Raw genomic sequence first — 22,715 nt, forward strand, 5'->3', positions numbered from 1 at the left:
AAGTTCCAACTTAAGAAAATAGACAAAGAAGAGACCATTAAATCCAAAACCAAATAGAAAAAAGGGAATAATAAAGTTATGAACAGAAATCACTGAAATTCAAAACAGAAAAGCAACAGAAAAAAATCAAGTTAACTAAAAACTGCATATCTGAAAAAATTTAATAAAACTCTAGTCAGGTTGGTAACCAAAAAAAAAAAAAAAAAGAAAGAGAAAATATATAAATATCCATATTAGGAATGAAATAAGGGACATCATGACATACTCCCAGACATTAAAATTATAAGGGAAAACTGAGCAATTCACTGCCCATGAATTTGACAAGTTATATGGGAGTTTCACAACGGCTATCCTGTTCTTAATTCAGTGTTGCATTCTGGATATGTCATGGGTCACTGGATTGTGAAGAACTACAGCTAGACCTGATATATGCAAGTACTTATAACCTAGAGATCATGGACTTTGTGCCAAATACAGTCACTGGGCAGGTCTCTGAGACTGTCCTTTTTAGATGACATATGTTTTCCATGTGGGAGGAAGTAAGTATGCACAAATGTATTTAGGTGACCAAGAAGCACACTATGGCAGATAATGTTGGCTGTTCTTTAATTTTCACTGCTGCCTTCTCTTTTAGAGCACGATCTATGATTTTTAGCTGTGTTCATGGCCATCCAGACTAAAAAGTTATATTTCTCACAATCTGATAAAGTTAGTGATTAGGCACCTAGGCCAAAAGAAGTACAAAACTGACATGTGGAATTCAAGGTCATATATTCTATCAGACATAGCTCAGCAATTAAAACAGAAACCAGTCTGTATGTTTCAATCAGAAAGTTTTTCATAGAACAGATCTGTTACACAGCGACTGAAGATATGAGAAGCCAAACACAGTAAATTCCTTAAAAATCACAAACCATCCAAACTTATCAAGGAAGATACAGATAAGCTGAATGCTCCTCTATTTATCAAAGATTAACAACAGGACACTACTATAACTTACAGGAACAGAAAGAAAATAGGAGTCCCTGTGGATGGCTGCTTGAAAATGGAGAGACCAAATTACAAGGGTGTAGACCATTGTTCTAAGGCCAAAGGCACAGAAGAAATGCAGCTGTTACGGATGCCACTAAAGGCAGGCCGGGCAGAGGGAAATACTTGCCAAAGTCATCTACCAGATTACACAGCAGAACAAGCAAAAGTGAAGAAGAAAGCTTAACACATCACATGAAGGACCAACAAATATCCATGAAAGAGATAGGTGGCTTTGCCCTTCCTTTGAGCTGGAATTTGGGACGTGATGGGAAGCCATGTGCTGATGGTAGAGCAACAGGATAGAAAGAGCCTGGGCTTCTGATAATTTCATGAAGGCTTTTATATGAAAAAGTTCAGCCCAGTCTTTTACGAGGAAAAGAAATGTGCATATCTCATTAAAGCCACTGCTAATTTTGAATGTCCAGTCCAGTAGTTAGTCTGTATTAGTACAGTATATTACAATTAGAACTGCATAGCTGGAGCAAAGGCTATGAGAGATAGGGTTGTAAAAGAAAGATAGTGTAAAAAGCATGCAGGGACATATTGTATGCAATCCATTATGTGAAATGTCCAGAATGGGCAAGGCTTCAGAGACAGAAAATAGATCAGTGGTTTCCAGAGGATAGGAGGAGTGACTGCTCATGGGTTCAAGGTTTCTTTTGGAGGTGATAAAAATGTTATGGAATTAGATAGTGGTAATTTTTGCCCAAGTTTGTGAATACACTAAAATCTACTGAATTGTACACTTAAAAAATAAAAACTAAATTTAAAAAAGTAGGAGAGGGGCATATAATCAAAGGGCTTATATGCTATGCCAAGAAATCTTGGATTCCTTCTCTAGGTTATGGGTTAGCAATTGTAGGAATTTTTAGAGGTGGTAATAATTAGATTGGACTTTTAAGAAGAAAACTCCAGCATCAGCATGGAAGATGTATTACGGACAGAAGAGGACAATGCTGGATGCACGACAGTTAGCTCAGGTGGGAGACAATGAGGACATGAACTAGGGCAATGGCAATGAATATGGAACAAGGCAATGGATTGTGGGTGAAGAGGAAATGAAATAGAGAACACAAGAAGATGTTTGAGTCATGTAACTCTTGTCCCCTTCAAGTGTGCATTCTATGAGAAGATCTAAAACATCTAGGCTTTTTTCAAACGCTTTTTAATTTTTCTATCATTGATTATGTATTTCACTTGCTATGGAAACTAAGCTTAGTCACCAACCATGTGAGGCACTACCAACACTTGCAGACACCTATGTTCACAGCCCAAACTTAATGCTCTCCTGATACTTTTAGGGATGAAAATAATTTCTTTTGTTATACATAGTTCACTAAGCCAATATGACTTTTTTCAATTACTCTCTAAACTAAGATCTTAGCGCCCTTTGTGAGATACAACCAGTCTAACTTTTTTATCAAGAGTATCTTCATATCAGTGATGTATTTACTGAAATCAATCACTCATCTTCTGAAACTCCCATTAAGAAAAGGTTCCTGGGTGCTAATAAAATAGATTACAGCCAATGAACTTAAATTACTTTTAACTCTTACTTGTTAAAGATGTACTGTGTAGATTTGATGTTAATAGCTTCATCAAAGCTCAGATGTTTATAGCAGTACTAATTCTGCATAAAAATTTATTTTCCATCTCATCCTTTAGACATGAGACCATAATGAACATGGAAGAAATTAACTGATGTAAAAAAATGTAGTACATGAATACCCTGCAATGTTACACCTGAACAATGAGTTAGTTCCATATGAAAAAGGAAATTCAGCACAAAATATATAAACCCATCTATGTTTCCATCCACTGTCTTCATACATTTTGAGTTACAGCTATTTCAAGAAACCTGACTTCCAATGAACACAACTTCCACTGACACCCACCCTCTGAACCTTTATTTAGATAATGCTGTTTTCTCTAATGGGAACACTCTCAGTTTTTGCTTGCCTAATTAATACTTTATTTTTCAAGACCCAAGTAGGCATTATCTCTTCTGGGGAACCTTTTCTGATTCACTTCCATACTCCACTATGGGTTGAGTGACACATATTTACCCTATGCATAACTGTAGTCAGCAGATATACTACTGTAAGGAAAATATTAATTTATAAAGATGTATTAGTTTGGGTAATTTGAATCACCATCCTTAGCAAATAGACTTTTGAAAGGGGAGTGGTTCAAATAAAATGGAAGCTTCTTTCTCACTACCCAATAGTTCAATGTGGGTGGCTCTGCTTCCCATAGTACAATCCAGGCATCCCTGCTTCTTATATCCTGTGGCCGCTGCTTTCCCTAACTTTCCCTAACTGGTAATCTAGTGGACAGAAGAAAAAGGAGGTGAAAGAGGTATAGCTTTCTCTTAAAAGCCTTGGTCCAGAAACTCCACACATCACTTGTACTTGCAGTCCAGTGATTAAAACTCCGGCATCTGGTCCCACTTAACTAAAAATGAAGTGAAGCTGAAAAATGAAGACTTACTGTACATGTGGGAAGAAAAGATACTGATTTTTGTTGAATAGCTAGTAGCAGATTTAGCTTAAAGTAATTAGCAGATTAGCCAAGAGTTTGGCTGGCGTGCCCTCTGAAGACAGGGGATAGCATGTTAGGATCTAGCTTTGGGTCAACATACTGGTATGATAAGTGCTGCATGTCTGCAATCAATATTTCTAACTGTTCCATTCTCCTTCCTCCTTCTTTTCCCTATTTCAGGGCTCAACCTTCATTTGGTGCACCCAGAACTAGGGGGTTGGCCAGTGGCAGATAGGGGTCTAGCTATGAGTCAGCATGTCAGTGCAGGGGGTAGAGTTCAGGAGCTGAGCTTTCTAAATGGCCTTCATCATCCTTCTTCCATCATCTTTATTCCGCTAACCTCTCCCCTTCCTTTGGATGAGATTTCAGCCAGTAAATCCAGTGGGAAAGACAGAGTCCAAAATCCAGCATTTTGCTGTCATAGCAATGAGTTTGGTAAACACGCAAGATTCAACACAGGAGTAAATCTATTAAGGATAATGGAAAACAAGTTTTTCATTGTTGAAAAGGGAATTTATGAATTAGGAAAAGAGATAATGTTGAAATGGAAGTAACAATATGAAAAATGATCCAGTATGATATAGCTCTAGTTAAAGGTAAGATATAGAAACATGCAGATACATGCATACACACATATTCCTTGCACACATATATTTCTTATCTCATTCTGACACACAGACATCTCCAGTCACAAAGAACACACACAGTGCTCAAGTATTTATTTCTAAATACTTCCTCCTGCAGATACGTTGTTGACTCCAGGGCTGAAGAAAAAAAAAAAAAATACAGGATGATCGGGTAACATCATGTTGCACCCAGAAATGGGCGTCATGTCAAAATAACAAAGGAAGCAGCCTGAAGGAGCTCCCACTAGCTAACTCTGGGACAATATGAACATCAACTAAATAATAATGATAACAGATTGTAATCTTTTGAGTAAAATAAGAATCCATGAGACTATACTAATATAAAAACATAATTGGATACATATATAAATGGGGTGAATAGAATGCTTCTATGCCAACTAATAAATCTAAAATGAATTTTTATTTATTGTTTTGTATTTGAGAGAGAGAGAGAGAGAGAGAGAGAGAGAGAGAGAGAATCTTAAGCAGGCACCATGCTCAGCCTAGAGCCTAAAGCAGGGCTCAATCCCACGACCCCAGGATCATGACCTGAGCCAAAATGAAGAGTTGGATGCTCAACCAACTGAGCAACCCAGGCACCCCCTAAAATGAATTATTGAAAGAGAAGACCACAATTTGACAATCATCATAGTGATAACTGATTCAGGCAAATATCATCAATGGATGGGAAATCTGGTATGTGAAAGATTGATGAGAATCAAGATATTCACGTACTCTGAAGGTAACTTCTCATAAGATACATATTGATTATTTACTGGTTAATATATATCACATACTTTTTAACTTCCCAGTAAAGAAACTTGACAGACACCATTAATCAACTGACAAATGCTAACATCATCAGGGTGCCTGAGTGGCTCTGTCAGTTAAGCGTCTGACTTCAGCTCAGGTCATGATCTCATGGTTCGTGGGTTCAAGCCCCACAATGGGCTCCGTGCTGATAGCTCAGAGCCTGGAGTCTGCTTCGGATTCTGTGTCTCCCTCTCTCTCTTCTCCTCCCCCAATCATGCTCTGTCTCTCAAAAATAAATAAATGTTTTAAATGCTAACATCATCAGTAATGGCACAAATTAATATTGTTTGCTTCCTGATATGATGCATTGAGAAGAGCTCAGCATCACCTCTGTAATAATCGTACCCAGAATATGCAAATTCACTAATCATGATAAACATCAGACCCAAATGGTGGAACATTCTACACAGTAACTAGACTATACTCTTCAAAAATGTTAGGGTCAGGAAAGACAAAAGAACTATTTCAAATTGGAGGACATTATTCATATATGACAATGAATGGAATAGTTTATCCTGGATTGGCTCCTGGACTTAAAAAATATATATGTATGTATTTGGGATAATTATGAAAATCCGAATGGGGTCTGTGGACTACATAAGAATATTGGATCAATGTTCACTTCCTCATTTTGATGGATATATTATATTGTGCCTTAAAATTTTTTTTAAGTTTTTATTTAAATTCCAGTATAGTTAACATACAGTGTAACATTAGTTTCAAATGTACAAATTAGCGATTCAACACTTACATACAACACCCAGTGCTCATCATAACAAGTGCACTCCTTAACCCCCATTCCCCCGAATCCACCTCCCCTCTGGTGACCATCAGATTGTTCTCTACAGTTAAGAATCTGTTTCTTGATTTGCTTCACTCTCTCTTTTTCCCCAATGCTCATTTGTTTTTTTTCTCTTAATTTCTATATATGAGTAAATCATATGGTATTTGTCTTTCTCTGACTGATTTATTTCACTTAGCATAATACTCTTGGATGGGAAAATGTTCTTGTACTTAGGAACTGTATATTGGAGAATCAAGGGGCATGGTAGGCAAAATAATGATCTCCTAAAGATTTCAGGTCCTAATACCTGTAACCTATAAATATCGCCTTGAGACAAAAAGGGTCTTTGTACATATGACTTAAGTAATAATCTCAAAATGGAAAAATTATCATGGATTATCCAAGTGGGCCCTCAAAAGACATTACAAGTGTTCTTACCAGAGTGAGGATAAGGGAGATTTGGTAGTCAGAATAGGAATAGACAATGTGAAGATAGGAGCTTTTATTGGAGTAATGTGGACATAAACCTAGGAATGTAGGCAGCCATGAGTAGCTGGAAGAAGCAAAAACAAAACAAAACAAAAAAAATAAAACAAAAACAAATATCTTCTAGAGACTCTGGAGGGAGCACCACCCTGCTGACACCTTGGTGTCAGCCCAGTAATGCTAATTTTGAACTTCTGGTCTCCAAAACTATGAGGAAATAAATTGCTGTTGTTTTAAGCATCAAGTTTGTGGCAATTTGTTATGGCAGCCACAGAAACTAATACAAGGGATAATGGAGCATCATTTCTGAAACTTCTCAACTTTTCAGAGTATGAGAAATGTTAACAAGCATATCTGGGTGAAAGGTATACAAGAGCTCTGCATATTTTTTTAACTTTTTTTTATAAATTTGAAATTATTTCAAAATTTTAAAAAAGGTTAAAAATTAGAAGATTAAATTGGTAAAGGTTAAGAGCTATGACCCAAGTAAAATGAAACTGGAAGAAGATAAAGAAAAGACTCTAGAGAGATTATGACTCATAATTTTCTATTTCATGCTTAGAATCTTGGCCTTTTATCCCAAAACTCTCAATTCCTAATGGTAAGTTGACTATATCTATAGATATCACATTTGTCTTCAAGATCAGAAGCGTGGTGAAAGAGGATAAAGGGTCATGTCAGTTGATTATATCCTTTTTATCAACAAATCAAAAGTTTTCTAGCTATCTCTAGAAATTCTCTATAGCTAGAACTTTAGTTGCAAGAGAGTCTGTGGAGGTGAGCATTCACTTTCCCACCTTCTTGAGTAGATACAGTAATGAAGGAAAAAACTGAAAATGTCTGTTAACTTGACTAATAAACAATATACCCTATATGCAGTTGCCTATCACCCCTTTTACACTGTTAGCTCCTTGACAATGTTTATATCTTTATTTTAAGGTCTTATAACCATTCTTTAAATATGTACTCAATGCTTGTAGAATTAATTTATGCATGTGTGAATGAATGCGTGAATTAATGGATTAATGTATCTAATACTCCAAGATCATATTAACCATATGAATAAATATCAGCCTAATTAGTATGTAGTTTTCAATGTGGAATCCCAGTGATATATAAAGAGCACTGATATTTCAGAATACTTTGACACCTATGCCATCATTTGCCTTTTGGTATATAAATTTTGTATCATGATGATTTGTCTATGGATTTCTCTTTTTGTGCCCACTGTTACGGTATCAGATTAAAACCATCCAAACTTTTTCCTGAATTGTTGATATCTCTTCTCTGTCATCTCTTCAATGTCTGTCTCTCACTTCATTAAATTAGGCAAGTAAGTAGGAGAGGAAAAATGCAAAAGCCAAAACTTGGTAATAATTAAGTACAAGGAGTGATTGATTAGGGTACTCAATAACTATTGTGAAGACTCTCTCTTCAATAACTCCATGGATGGGAATACCAAGCATAGGAAAATAGATTAATTGGTAAGAAACAGATTGTGCAAAATTGATGAGTGATGTTTCAGGCCAAGAAATCTGATGTGCTTGTGGGACATCATTATGCAGATGAATAGTCAATAATTAGATATTTGATTCTTGAACTAAGAGAAATTAAAACATGGGATACACATTTGACATTCTTCTGCATGTAAATGGTAGTTGAAGCTTGTGGACAGATTTGATGAAGAAACCATGTAAAATGTGAAGGAAAAAAAAAAACTATGATAAAAACCTTGAATATTCACAAACCCTAAAGGCAGGCAGAGAATTGAAAAAGAAACTACAAGGAAACAATAATAGCTGCTATTTACTAGTATGTGCAAAGCACCATGCTGCTAGATTTAGGTATAGCTCCTTTACATACTAGGCAAGATTACTATCGCTGTCTCAGTTTTACAAGTGAAGAAACAGAAACAAGAAAGTTTCATCTTTTTATCCATGATTAGGGACAGAGTCAGCCATTGTTACCTGACCAAAGGAAGGGGTACTGCAACAGAAGCAGGCTGTGAATGCCACACGAAGAAAGAGTTTAGGGTTAGACTGAATTAACCAATCAAATGGGACAAGATGTTCAGCAGGTTAGGGATCAAAAAGAGACCTTGGGTCTGTAATTTGGAAACTACTGGTGATACTTGCCAGTGAAATGTGAGTTGGAAATGTGTAAAGAAGTGGTCATATAAACTCCAAAAAGAAATTTAAATGATTTTAAAATTAAATAGTGGGGAAGAATGTAACAGATAACAGATTTGATTGTTAAATACATTAGTTAGAACAATGGTACATGATACATGGGAAAAATAGAGAAAGAGCCATATTTTGTGAGAGCTGTAATGAAAAGAAGGCTTGGGAAGAGAAAAGGCGATGCACACCAAATTTCGGTAGTTTAGCAAGTCTGCTCAGGTCAGTCCAAATACAGACCTACTGAAAACTCTTCAAATTAAAGAAAACTCATCATTGAAAATAAATATGGAGGCTCTGGTGAGTGTAAAATTTTACTTGGGGGTATCTAGTTATATTATTCTGAGGATACAGAAAAATAATGCCATGTGAGTGCTGCAGAGTCAGAGTGTAATGCAGGAAATGACTTAGTTTGTAAGACATGGGTTTCCCTCACTATAGCTGGAAGAGAAGTGAGGGTTCTGAAAATTGATGAGATGCATGTCCTAGATAAATATTTTGGATAAGAACAGCTAACATTTATTAAAAGTTTACCAGGTGTCAAACTTTGTTAAATCCCTCAGATGGCTTATTTTATATGGCCTTCACAGCATATTTTGACTCAGGTTCTATTCTTAAAGCCATGAACAAATGAGAAAACAGATGCTGACAGGTGTATAATAACTTGCCCATGTTACATAGGTTGTAAATGGCAGAGCTTCGATTCTAACTGTGGTCTGAATGACTCCTACTAATAATATACTCCTAATAATATACTCTTACCTACTCAGCAATACAAGTTGCTATGTCCTTTGGTGGAAGCTCATCAATAACTCTCAGAGGAAAACAACAGTCTCATATCAAAATATGGACTTCCCTGAGTCATATTAGAATTTCAGGGACCTTGGAAATCATCTATTTTAAAGTTCTCAAAACAGAAACCACTGTGCAGTATACATTCTCAGGGTACCTAACAGCTTGACTTCCAGTAGTGAAGAACAGTCCACTTGACAGGCAAACCCATTTGGTTTTCATTCAGTCATCTCTCATCTTTGTTTTAATTACTTTGTGAGCCATAATCTGCCTCCCTCCAACTTGGTCCCAATTTTATATCGCTTTTTTTTAATATTCATAATTTTTAATCATCATCTGCATACACTCAATATATGTATTTTATGTTGTAATTACCTAGGAACCAATTTTATTTCTCTCTCCTTGAGGTTCAAATCAATAATCATTAGCTGGAATCATTCCACTTACAGCATCAGTAAATTTACTAAATTAACTAATCAAATAGGTGGAACCAACATAACAAGCAATTTCACAAACAGCGCTGTGCTGCCTGCAACCTGAATATTCATGTAAACATGTAAAACCAATGTCAGACTCTAGCACTCTGTCCAAATGGAAGCTAAGCACATTATATTCATAATGCTATTTCATCTTAGCTTCACCAAGGGAGGATGCTATTATGACCCCCATCTTATTCATGTAGAAAGTAAGGCTAGCGGAAGCACAATTCAGTCCCAGATGTCTGGTTTCAGCCCTCAATTTTTCATCCCACAGTAGTGTTGGAATTGAAATAAGATCAAAACAGCCATTTTAACAGAAGTGAAAACTGAGGCCCTGATATGCAAAACAATCTTTTCTGGATTGCAGTGCTTGCCACATGTTAATGCCATGAATGCCACATAGAGAAAATGTGAAATTGCTGTTTCAGATTCAGTAGCTTTGGACTGGAGCATATTACCATTCTAACAAGCTCCCAGGTGATACTGATGTTGTTGGCCCATGGGCCACATTTGAGGAAGATAGTTTAATCAGAGTCTTGAGATTTAAAGTTGGTCCCACCTGGCAGCATCAGCACCCTCTGAGAACTTCTTAGAAATTCAATCTGTGTTGCTTTACTTGAGACTCACCAAATTAGAATGTCTGGGCACGGGACCTGGAAATCCATGTTTTAGCAATCTCACAAGGTATTTGTGTTCACACTAAAGTTGGAGAACCATTAACTTAGATTGCACCTTGAGTTAATATCAGAATAAGAAATCACATCTTCTCATTCTCCTGAGCAGTGAGTGCTCTTTCCTGTTTACCAGATGGGTTCTCTCAGAGCTGGAATTAGGGGCACTAACCCATACTGGTCTATAAATGCTCCTCCCATAAGGTATCCATGTGATGGTTTTTCAGTTATGTCAACAAATTCTTTGATACTCCTCTCTTTAATAAATGGAGTTCAGTTACCCTCTGCTTGAATGTTGGCCGAGTTGACTGACTCATATCTAATGGATATATATAGCAGAAGTAATGACCTCTTACTTCCATGATTAGAATATAAAGGACTGAGACTTTCATCTTACGCAGGTTATGTCTCTGAGAAGCTGGCTGACATGTTGTGAGGACATTCAAGTAGCCTAAGGAGGGACCTATGTGGTGAGAAACTGAAATCACCAGCCCTTAGTCACTGAGGAACTTAGGCCTGAGGAAGTTGGGAGAGACTGCTCCCCGAACCAAGCTTTCACATGAGATTCAGGAGAGACCCTTGGGTCAGAATTACCCAGATAAACTGCTCCAAGATTCCTGACCTAGTGAAACTGTAAGAAAATAAGTATTTTTTGTTTTAAGTGTTGAAATCTAGGGTTATCTGTTACACAGCAATGTCTCTCAGCAATTGGTTTCCTATGAAGTGATCAGGATGCTGGGTAACTCTGAAAACTTTCTGTATTTTGAATGTTCTTTTTTTTAGTCTTTATTTATTTTTGAGAGAGAAAGAGAGCACAAGCAGGAGAGGGACAGAGAGAGGGGGACAGAGGATCCAAAGCAGGCTCTGCGCTAATAGCAGTGATCCCGGCACAGGGCTCAAACCCATGAACCATGAGATCATGACCTGAGCCAAAGTTGGACGCTCAACCAACTGGGCCACCCAGCTGCCCCTATTTTGACTGTTTCTTGAGGAAGCAACTTACAGGACTTTCACTCGCCTGCTTTTCTTCTTCATTTTTTTTACATCAATTGCCTCAAAAAATCACCATATCTGAAGAGTTACTTATGTCTGGAAATAATGCTACTAAACTTGACATAAAATACGGGTTCAAGAAATGCCTGTGACTTACCAAATTACAGTGTAAGTGAATCAATCAGTATTTAAAAAGATACTTACGTCATCCTAGCCCCAAATAGCACATTCACTCCTCAATGTGCAAGACCGTTCAAGATTTGAGAGATGGGATTTCACCAGTTAAAACGGATTTCATGAAATCGGCAATACGACTATTCAAATTCTAGAACGTGAAGGCTGTAAATTTAACACTTAAATGAAAATTTTCCTTTCAAATACTACTTGTGCAGGATGAGTTTGAACCTTCCTGTGTTTCAGTCTCATAAGACTAAGTAAAAGCACTGACCGGGCTATAACAGACTCCACAGTCTCACACAGTTCTAACACACTATCCATTTCCAGTGAAATGGACCTTTGAGATATGCAGTGAGAAATGACTGCAACAATATCTCAAACTTAGACCTCGTTAGTCCCCTAAGAGGTATATTTTGAAACTTCTATCTCCAAGGAATTAGCCAAATAAGGTTAAAAGCCTTTTCCCTAGTACTACCATCAAAGCAAAGCCACTCATTATGCAAACCACCCGCAAAAGTTAAACAAATCTCTGATACATTAACACATTTATGACACTGAATACATTACCAGGATAAGTCAGCATATTACCAGGGTATTGATGCGAGAACTGCCTTCTGGGCCACCCACCTTGACTTCCTGGTGTTTAACAAGGAACAGTGACAGAGAACAGCTGAACTGGGCTAAGAAGGAAATGGTGATGCTGGAAACGGCATGCTATTTTGGTTTTCTAAGTTGAAAGAGAATTTTTAGCTTGCCTCGTTTTCTAATTTTTTTATGAGATGATCATTCAGATTCTGCTTAAATACTTCAATGCTATTACATTAAAGGCATCTCATTCCATGTTTCATCCTTACCTCCTCAAAGATCCTAATATATCTGAATACGAGGGCTTCTCTGAAGATTTCCCATGATTGGGTGAAAAACACGAAAGATGACCCCACGTTAGGTTCAAGACAGTAAAAGGACAGTACCTAGTACAAGCTTTTGCTATGTAGTCTGGAGGACTGTTCAGGAGAAGTCAGGATGGGAGGCTAGTTAAGGAATATAGTTCTGGCACAAATCCCAAGTATAAGCCTGCAAAAGATCGTATCAGAAAAGGCACAAGGGCACCTGGGGGGCTCCATCAGGTGAAAGTCTGACTTTGGCTTGGGTCGTGATCTCACAGTTCATGAGTTTGAGCTCCACATGGGGTTTACTGCTGTCAGCTCAGAGCCCACCTCAGAACCTCTGTCCTCTCTCTGCCCCTCCTCCGCTCATGCTTTCTTTCTCAAAAAACGAATAAACATTTTTAAAAAAAGCACCAAAGACCTAGAGGCTCTCACTCATTTTTATTTTAGCTCTAATAGGTTGACAAGGTCCAAGTCAAATGAGGTAAGGGAGTTAGTAACAGTGCTAAGGAGAAAGTTAAATACAGCTGGTCTTAACTCAGCAGCCTTTTGCTTTCACTTGCCTCCTCCCCAAAGACCTCCATATTACTTGGGGGGCACATGGGCACAGATGATATTAATTATCTGTTAATTAATAGATAAAGGGTAAATGAATTTTACCCTTATTAGGGTAAAATCCCTGATAGGTGAAGACTGCCATTTCTTGCAGTAGGGGCAGATTACAAGGTCACTGATGATCTGTCTCTGAAGAACAATTTATTGAGTCAATGCTGTTGGACCCAGATGTATTACACATCAAATGAAATCTAGGAGTTGTCATAAAATTATTTCTGTGCTTTACAAAATGCAGAGTCATAACCACTGCCTATAGTATGTATTCATTCTTTTGTTCCAATGATAAATGCATTCTTGTTTTGTAAACTTCACAGTATTAGGTTATCTTTGTGCCAGCTGAGGTTTTGAAATTATATATGAGGTTCACCAGGAATTCAAAAAGAATATCTTTTGGTTTTACGATACAGAAAGGATTGCTGTGCAAGACTGACATTTTAGTGATTTATTGCTTTCCCCCATAACCTTAAACTGCCAAACACTATACATAATTCTATACGTACTTCTGATGTGTGTGTACATGTGTGTATGCATGTGTATAATATAATGTATATAAATGTACATGAATTTTCAAGAGGAAAAGTAACATACAGAAGGGCCATTAATTCTCCTTTAAGTCAAATATCTCTGGTTCCTTTAACCTTATGTGGCTTAGACTTGAAACCTATCTAGTCACTCTGCTCTGAGATATTTACCAGTTTATTTGGCCCTTCTTATATGAGAGCCCCTGAATCCAAAATGCAATACAATTCTACTAGGGAGGGCTGCTCAGTTTAAGAATCATCATCTTCAGGGGCGCCTAGGTGGCTCAGTTGGTTAAGCGGCTGACCTCAGCTCAGGTCGTGATCTCATGGTCCGTGAGTTCGAGTCCCACGTCGGGCTCTGTGCTGACTGACAGCTTGGAGCCTGGAGCCCGCTTCTGTTTCTGTGTCTCCCTCTCTCTCTGCCCCTCCCCCATTCGTGCTCTGTTTCTCTCTGACTTTCAAAAATGAATAAATGATAAAAAAAAAATTTAAAAAAAGAATTATCATCTTCAGCAGGAGCACTACCACCACCATTTATTGTCTCCCATGCCCCCAGCTCTATGGTAGACAGATCTTCACAGGATACATCTTTATCATTCCTAGAGCCTACAGTGGTTATCACGAAAACACCACCATACTATTACTAATTGAGACTTAATTTATAGTAAGTTAAAGTCTTTATGATTTTTATACATATTTTATTTTTTATATTTATTTATTTTTGAGAGACAGAAAAAGAGGCCAAGCGAGGGAGGGGCAGAGGGAGAGGCAGACACAGGATCCAAAGCAGGTTTCAGGCTCTGAGCTGCCAACACAGAGCCTGATGTGGGACTCAAACCCATGAACCGCGAGATCATGACCTGAGCTGAAGTCAGACGTTGAACTGACTGAGCTACCCAGATGCCCTAGTCTTTATGATTTTTTTAATGAGAGCTTTAGAAAACCACAGATACTTTATTCTATTCATATTCAAGCACAATATGTTTTAACCTAAAATAAATTTTTAACTTATCTGTATGAAATGTCATCTCATTAGAGACAACAGAATGTAACAGAAGGGTTTGAGCTTTTCTGTGAGATAGATCTGCCTTTGTACCCCTAGACTGCTAAGGCTGTGTAACTGAAGGTCAGTTCCTTGACCTCTCTGTGCCTCAAGTCCTTCATATGTAAAAGGACAATAATAATGCTAACCCTTCTAGGTTACTGTGATGGTTACAGATAATATATAAGAAGTATCTGACATATAATAGGGACTCAGCAAACAATATATTATCCTTTCATTGTTATTGCTATCATTATGTTTAAAATTTTTAAGTGAGATCTCAGAGATTTGAATCTTTCCAAATTTCACCAATATTTTACCTCTGCCAGTATCCAAATCAATAATGCAAATGTCCAGAAGAACATGGCTGAGATTAGAGGGCACGGTATACCACTAGGTAACGACTTCTAGGTTGTTGTCAATTATTTCATCCAAAATAATAGCTCCCATGTTTTGATTCTTAGTAAAATCCAGGACAGATGTATTACAACTATTCAATAGGCTATGACAATTTTACAGACAAACTGAGTACAGTAGGAAATACAATTAAGATTCTGAATACACAACCCAAATTCTTAACCCCTGGAGAATCTGCATGTTTCTTAACATTATCAAGTTATCAGTCCACCTGTGGCTTCCACATCAGTTTGCCATCTTAGATGTTAGGATACCATATTTTGTTAAATGCTTTGCCTACAAAGTCTTACAACTTTGTATTTCTAAACTTTCTGTTTTTTAAAAAAAGATATAAAGTTTCCTTAAACTTTATTATTGTTTTATTACTGCTTCCGTTTCAGAGTTCTCCAAAATATCTTGAAGAATAAGCTCTAAACTCTTGTTGAAATGTACTTCAGTCTTAGGAGTCTTGTGAATCTATTTCCCCTCCTTTCTTAAACTCTATGTTTTATAGGACTTTCCTAGCCTGATTCTTATTTTCCAAAGATGTTGTTTCTTTATCTAATAAGTGGAGATAATAATATCTAATAAATGGGGTTGTTGTAAGGAATACATTTAAAAATCCAAATGCTGAACACATGGCTTGGCATAAAACTAATCAATAATAGCTATTATTATGTAAATTTCACTCACAATAGATTTGTGAGGAAGTTGATGATGCTGTTTTTCAACACTGTGTTCTCCATTATTAGCAGCACTCTATTATACACAGAAGAAACGCTCAATAATTGTTTGCTGAATTAAGCATCCAGAGTAAGTTTTTATATTACAGTGGTGCAATTTAGCAGTAAATTCAAACACATAAAACATTTTATTTTTCCGAAATAAAAATGGAAGTTCTTTTAGATTGCTTGTAAAGACCTATTCCCACTAAACTCGCCCTATAAACATAGTAAAAATACTTAGATATGCTGATTTTTCCTCTAGGTTTAGCATATTTTCCCTAATAATCCTGCTCAAGAGGACAGTAAATGAATAATTTCATCTCTAGTAAACTGGTCAATATTGGGGCAAAAACTCTCAGTTTGTTCTAATTTTCTTACAGATTGAATGAAATAGTACTTCTGGTGTCCACAGAATAAGAGTCCAGCAAAACTGCATTTTCAAATAATAGATTAATTGGAAAATGTTAAAAAGACCCTTTGTCTATGAAGATACATTTTAAATGATCGGAGACTCATCCCAAATGGTTTCAACATATGACAACTTTAAATGATAATTATTGATAGCTGAAGTCTTTAAAAAATAGGCTCAATTTTTAAAACTTCTGAGCTCTACTCAGAATGCACAAGTTTAAATTTCAAGGGCACTATCTACTTGCTATCAAATATGAAGGTTGTGAATATCTGAAGTGCTGTCATGTGCAAGAGGTTGAGACTTGGTCTGAGTGAGAGACCGCTGCAGGTGAGAAGCACTTTTTACAGCGACAAGATTTTATTTTGAGCTGCCACACTTTGTCACCTTCAGAGTTTAAGGAAGGGTAACTTGCTGTAAAAGGAAATTTTGTATATGGAGATGGAATTAGTAAGATTCCCTCAAAACTCTGAGGCTCTGTATTCACATTTGAAGGAGGTGTTGTTTGACTTCAAAATGCACTGGTAAAGATGGGTAGAGAGAAGAATTACCTTCTCGTGACCATCAACATAACTCCATCACCAAGGCATCCGATCTCATAGAAATCTTGCACAGAACTTTTCATGTCCCCTAGCATTTATTTTTTTTTTAATTTTAAATTTTTTTTTAAAGTTTATTCATTTTGACAGAGAGAGAGAGACAGAGCACAGAATCCGAAGCAGGCTCCAGGCTCTGAGCTGTCTTCACAGAGCCCGACACGGGGCTCGAACTCACAGACCTTGAGATCATGACCTGAGCCGAAGTCGGACACTCAACCGACTGAGCCACCCAGGTGCCACTACCCTAGCATTTATTATTTCTATGTATAAATCCTTAGGCATATCATCTGCTCTATTTGACACTGTACAGAAAAGTCTGCACATTTTTGTTTATAGCAGTTAAGTTTCTCTTTCACTTAAATCAATCTTCCTCAGCTTAACCTGCTCTGAGAGGTTGCTGTTGGAGAGAAGGGAGAGAGCAGCTGGTGCTCTCTGGGTGCCTTGTATGGTCAGTTACTGTACAAAGTGCTCATAACTGTTATGTCATGTTATCCTCACATTCTCTACTAGGTGCATATTACCTTCACTTTACTGATGAGGACACTGAGGCTCAGAGAGGGTAAGCAACTTGTCAGAAGACACCAACCCAGCGAGTGGAAGAGCCGCCATTCCATGCATGATTCCTAGCTTCGGTGTATACACCTTTAAGTCTGCACAGACTTCCCGTGTCGGACAAGACAGAACCACCACAGGATGTCTCAGAGCCCTTCATTAAATTCCCACTTTCTCTAAAAGTGTCCTGGTTCTAATAAAAATGCATTTAACAAAGACCCAGGATTCATTTTCTTTTTCAGCATTGTAGAGGTTCATCCCTGATGCTGCTAGTAACTCTTAAATAATCTGACCCTGATGAACAGTGGCAAGAGCCATAGGCAGGTAAAAGGAGAATATGGGGCCCTGGGGTTCTGTAGTGAATGCTTAGCTGATTCTGAGAGCAGCCAGTCTGTTCAAGCAACACGAGCCTCTCGAATCACGGAGGGTCGAACTGGTCTTGCCATAATGCTCTCAAAATTGAAGGAATATTCTATCAGGTGACCAGCTGGCCATTAAAATTATTTCCCATTGTTCATCATGTGATTTATTTAAAAAAAATAATCTGAAATAGTTCAAAGAATTTAGTGTCATTGGAATAACATCGCTTCTCGGCCTTTTGGCTAAGATCAAGTGCAGTGTCATTGGAATAACAGAACTTTTTCCAGCCTATCTTTTTATTTATGTAAACAGTATTTCATAACTCTTGCATTTATAAAATTGAAATGCAGGGAAAAAAAGGGATATATAAATCTTTTGCTAACATCTCAATTTAACATTAAGTAATATTTAGCCATAGGTTTATAAATAATAGAAAACAGAGCTTCATCCAGCTTATAAAAAGCTGGCATTTCTAATAAATTATTTTACATGTGCAACAATTATATTTCAAAATCTATAGTATTTTATCTTTTGATAAATTTAATGCTAAAATATTTATGAGAATATATTAATCCAAAATAATTTTTTAATTTTTTTTAATGTTTTATTTATTTTTGAGACAGAAAGAGACAGAGCATCAGCAGGGAAGGGGCTGACAGAGAGGGAGACACAGAATCCGAAGCAGGCTCCAGGCTCTGAGCTGTCAGCACAGAGCTGAACGTGGGGTTTGAACTCACGGACCGTGGGATCATGACCTGAGCCCAAGTCGGACGCTTAACCGACTGAGCCACCCAGGCGCCCCCAAAATAATTTTTTAATCACAGGAGAAATATGTATATGTGTGTGTGTGTGTGTGTGTACACACACACACACACACACACACACACATACATGCACAATTTATCTGCATTTTTCTTTGTTTTAGAAACATTAAATAGATTAAAAACAACATATAGGTTAAAGTTTTTTGAAGGGAGTAGAATGAAAATACACATTCAAGAGTAACTGAAAATGATGTTAATTTTGTGACTTTTAATGAAAATTGGATTTGTATTTTTTTTTTAATTTTGTTTTTTAGTGTTTATTTTTTGAAAGAGAGACAGAGACAGATACAGAGACAGAGACAGAGTATTAGCAAGACAGGGGCAGAGAGAGAGGGAGACACAGAATCCAAAGCAAGATCCAGGCTTGGAACTGTCAGCACAGAGTCTGACACGGGGCTCCAACTCACAAACTATGAGACCATGACCTGAGCCGAAGTCAGACACTTAACCAAGCCACCCAGGCTCTGCTGCATTTGTATTTGTAACATTTTTTAAGCTTATTTATTTTGAGAGAGAGAGCAAGCAGGGGAGCAGCAGACAGAAAGGGAGAGAGAGAATTCTAAGCAGGCTCCACACCCGGCATGGAGCCCAATTTGGGGCTCAATCCCATGACAGTGAGATAATGACCTGAGCCAAAATCAAGAGGGGGACATTTAAGCAACCAAGCCACTCAGGTGCCCCACGTCTGTATTTTTATTTTATTTATGTATTTATTTTACAACATTCATTTTTTTTAATGTTCATGTATATTTGAGAGAGAGAGAGAGAGAGAGAGAGAGAGAGAGAATGAGCAGGAGAGGGTCAGAGAGAGGGGGAGACACTGAACCTGAAGCAGGCTCCAGGCTCTGAGCTGTCAGCACAGAGCCTGATATGGGGCTCAAACCCATGAACCATGAGATTATGGCCTGAGCTGAAGTTGGATTCTTAAACTGACTAAACCACCCAGCCCCCCTCCCACATTTGTATTTTTAAATGGCTTATCCTGAGTATCAAATCACCACAGTTTTTAGATTTCACTGGTTACATTCAAATCAATGATGTTATGGTTTATTTTAAAATGTACATACAATGAACAGAAATCATGTCCCTTGTAACGTTCAAAGTTATAACTAAACATTTTAGATACCAACATAAAAATGTACAAGTGTGTGCACATGTACCTTTTCTGTGTACATGTGATTTTGTGTGTGTGTGTGTGTGTGTGTGTGTGTGTGTGTGTGTGTGTGTGTGGCTGAGCACATTCTTTTTGAATATATGTGAGCAAAAGAGTTTAAAAACAGAGAAAGACTAGATGAGTGCAGTTGATTTTTAAGTAGTTTTAAGTATTTACATTTAAATAATTCTGGGGCAATTTGGAAGAGAAAAGATTCATGAGCTAATAGGGGAAGGGTCCTGAGGCTACAGACTGAATGCACTTTATTTGTTGTTGTGACCCTTGAATATCAAGGCCTAGCACATATTTGGTACTCATTAAATGTGTGTTGAATGAATAATTTACAGTAGAGAAGTCTATGTTAATCCACATTGTTTTAGCTTCAGCTGAAGGGCAGAACTCTCCTATATGTATCCCTGTTGATTTTATTTTCCCAAGTAAGTTAAAACTTAAGCTAACCTTCACAATGATGATAGACCCTGGTTTTTCACTTTATCTTTTGCAAGGCATTCACATTTACATTTTTTTAAAAAATTGTTTAACATTTATTTATTTTTGAGAGACAGAGACAGATGATGAGTTGGGGAGGGGCAGAGAGAGAGGAGACACAGAATCTGAAGCAGGCGGCAGGCTCTGAGCAAGGTGTCAGCACAGAGCCTGATGCGGGGCTAGAACCCACAAACTGTAAGATCATGACCTGATCGGAAGTAGGATGCTCAACCGACTGAGCCACCCAGAGGCCCCTCACATTTACATTTTTAAGCACATTATTATGCTATGATACTAACAGACAAGTCTTTGCAATGCAGGCATAGTAACTTTTAGGTTAATTCATTATAATTTTTTCTTCCAGCAATTCTCTTCCTACTTTAAATTCACACACAAGTAAAACTCTATTCCCCCTTAGTTGTTTTCCCAATTTATCTTAATTAGCACCTAAAGCTTCTATGTGTACGGTGACTATATGTATATTATGCAACTAATTAGCAATATTCTCTTAACTGTAAGAGTTACATCCCTAAATTTAAACAAATAAGTGAAAAAAGAAAAACCTGGCTAAATGAAGTTCACTTTACACTTGTAAGAAAAAATATTTTTAATCTAAAGGGTGTCGATTCTATGTAATACTCAGTTTACTATGTAAACTCCTGGTTTATTAAAAACACCAAGAGAAAGGAAGCCTATCATTTGAATTATAGTACTGGTGGGGAAACCTACAGAGAGGCTTGAGGTACTTTTATTTTCCAAGGCATAGCATCCCAAAGAAATACTTCATTTCATGTCTTCAAATTCTGAGAACACCTACCTGATAATATCAAAACAAGGAGATTTTATATTTATATATAAGATGTTGTTAAACTGCCATTTTAAAAGTTTTATTCATTCTTGAATTGCATTATTTGTAACTTAAATCCTCGTATTGCGTTTGATTCGATGCAATTTAATCATTCATTGGGTGCTTTTGACCCCTGGTGCATTAGCACAGAGTCATGAATGCCACCCTCCAGGAAGAAGGCCTGCTAACCCGCTCCACCCCTCACTCTCTCTCGCCATACTCTTCAAGACCTGGTTGCAGAGTCTTCATTTTCTCTGGACTCTCTTTCTGACTATCCCCCTGCCCACAACTCCAGAAAGGTGGTGTGACCTACCTGATGCCACCACAGCTAGATAGGACTTATTCTGTTTATTTATACCCTCACAGTCTGGCGAATTATAGGGACACAATACGGGAGTGGGTAAAACAATAGGCGAATGTTCAGAGTATAAACTAAGACCATTCTCTAAGGAAATTAAAATAATGAAAGCTATAGCTCATTTTAACAGGAGATCTCTGTGAATCTTGGTCACACCCTACACCTCACCAGTCCTTGGATTTTGATCCTGCAGAACCTACCATACATTTGGGACAATCATTTAATAAACAAAACCTTCTGATATGAAGTAAATTCAAATCCTACCTTAATCAAATCCTAATCCTACTACAAACACCAACAGAGTGTTCCAGTTTTATATAATGCTTTACTTCAGCAGTTTTCACAGAATGGACATGGACCCCTCTTCGGGAGGCTACACAATGTCAAAATGACTTACATAGTATCACTAAGACATTGCCTATCTTTTTCTACTACATGGACACTTGCACCGATGATGCAAAAGCAATGGTTGGTGAAACTGCTGGGCCCTTAATATGAATTGACATCAGTACTAAACTGTAAATGTTGGAATTTTTTTCACCACGACACACTTTTAATGAAAATTTTTAAAAAATGGGTGGGGGGAGGCACCTGGGTGGTTCAGTTAAGCTTGCAACTTTGGCTCAGGTCCTGATCTCGCAGTTGGTGAGTTCAAGCCCTGCATCAGGCTCTCTACTGTCAGCACAGAGCCCACTTCAGATCGTCTGTTTCTTTCTCTCTCCCTCCCCCTACCACAGTGAGCATGTGCACACTCTCATTCTCTCTCCCTCTTAAAACTACAATAAACATTTTTTAAAAATTAAAAAGAGAATTCCAGTTTCACTTAGATCAACTCTTTTTTTAAATGCACATCTTATAGTGTTCTGCATGATAAAATAGCAGGTACTCATGAAGCACTTTTGCTGCATACCAAAGGAGGCTGGTATCTCTAGGAACAGCACTTGCGAGACTGAATTATAAGATGAACTAGCCAAGTGCAACTGTATTTGAAAGAAACACTAACATACAAACGGTGGTGAGAGACTGGATATTAAAATACTAACCGTATTTTATGCCAATGATAAAACTTGAGACTAAAAGAAAAAAAGAAACAATTTTGGAAAACTTTATCCACTACTATGAGTTTAACAGTATCTTAATACTTAAAGACTATTGATGAGATCAATGATGATATTAACAAATGAGATCTCTTGAAAGAATATAATGAAATGTGTCTAAGTTTGGAAGATCTTCATAGCTTAGTGAACCAATATTTTCCAAATGGCCAACAGACAGATGACAAAATCAGGAAAGGATAAAAAATTTATTCAAAGTAAAAAAATTGGCCAATCTATTTTATTGGAAACGAGCGAAAATTTTTCACTGAT

General features: G+C 37.3%; 1 protein-coding gene and 1 pseudogene across 4 annotated transcripts in view; one reads left to right on the plus strand and one right to left on the minus strand.

Annotated features, from left to right (window-relative positions):
- Window positions 1–22,715, minus strand: part of GRM5 (glutamate metabotropic receptor 5) — a 534,058-nt gene that overhangs the window by 429,000 nt on the left and 82,343 nt on the right. The window lies entirely within an intron of this gene.
- LOC112866257 (U2 spliceosomal RNA) lies at window positions 17,900–18,032 on the plus strand (annotated as a pseudogene).

Source organism: Puma concolor, chromosome D1, assembly GCF_028749965.1.
Source record: "Puma concolor isolate L17-30 chromosome D1, mPumCon1.1.hap2, whole genome shotgun sequence".
NCBI classification, from domain to species: Eukaryota; Metazoa; Chordata; class Mammalia; order Carnivora; family Felidae; genus Puma; species Puma concolor.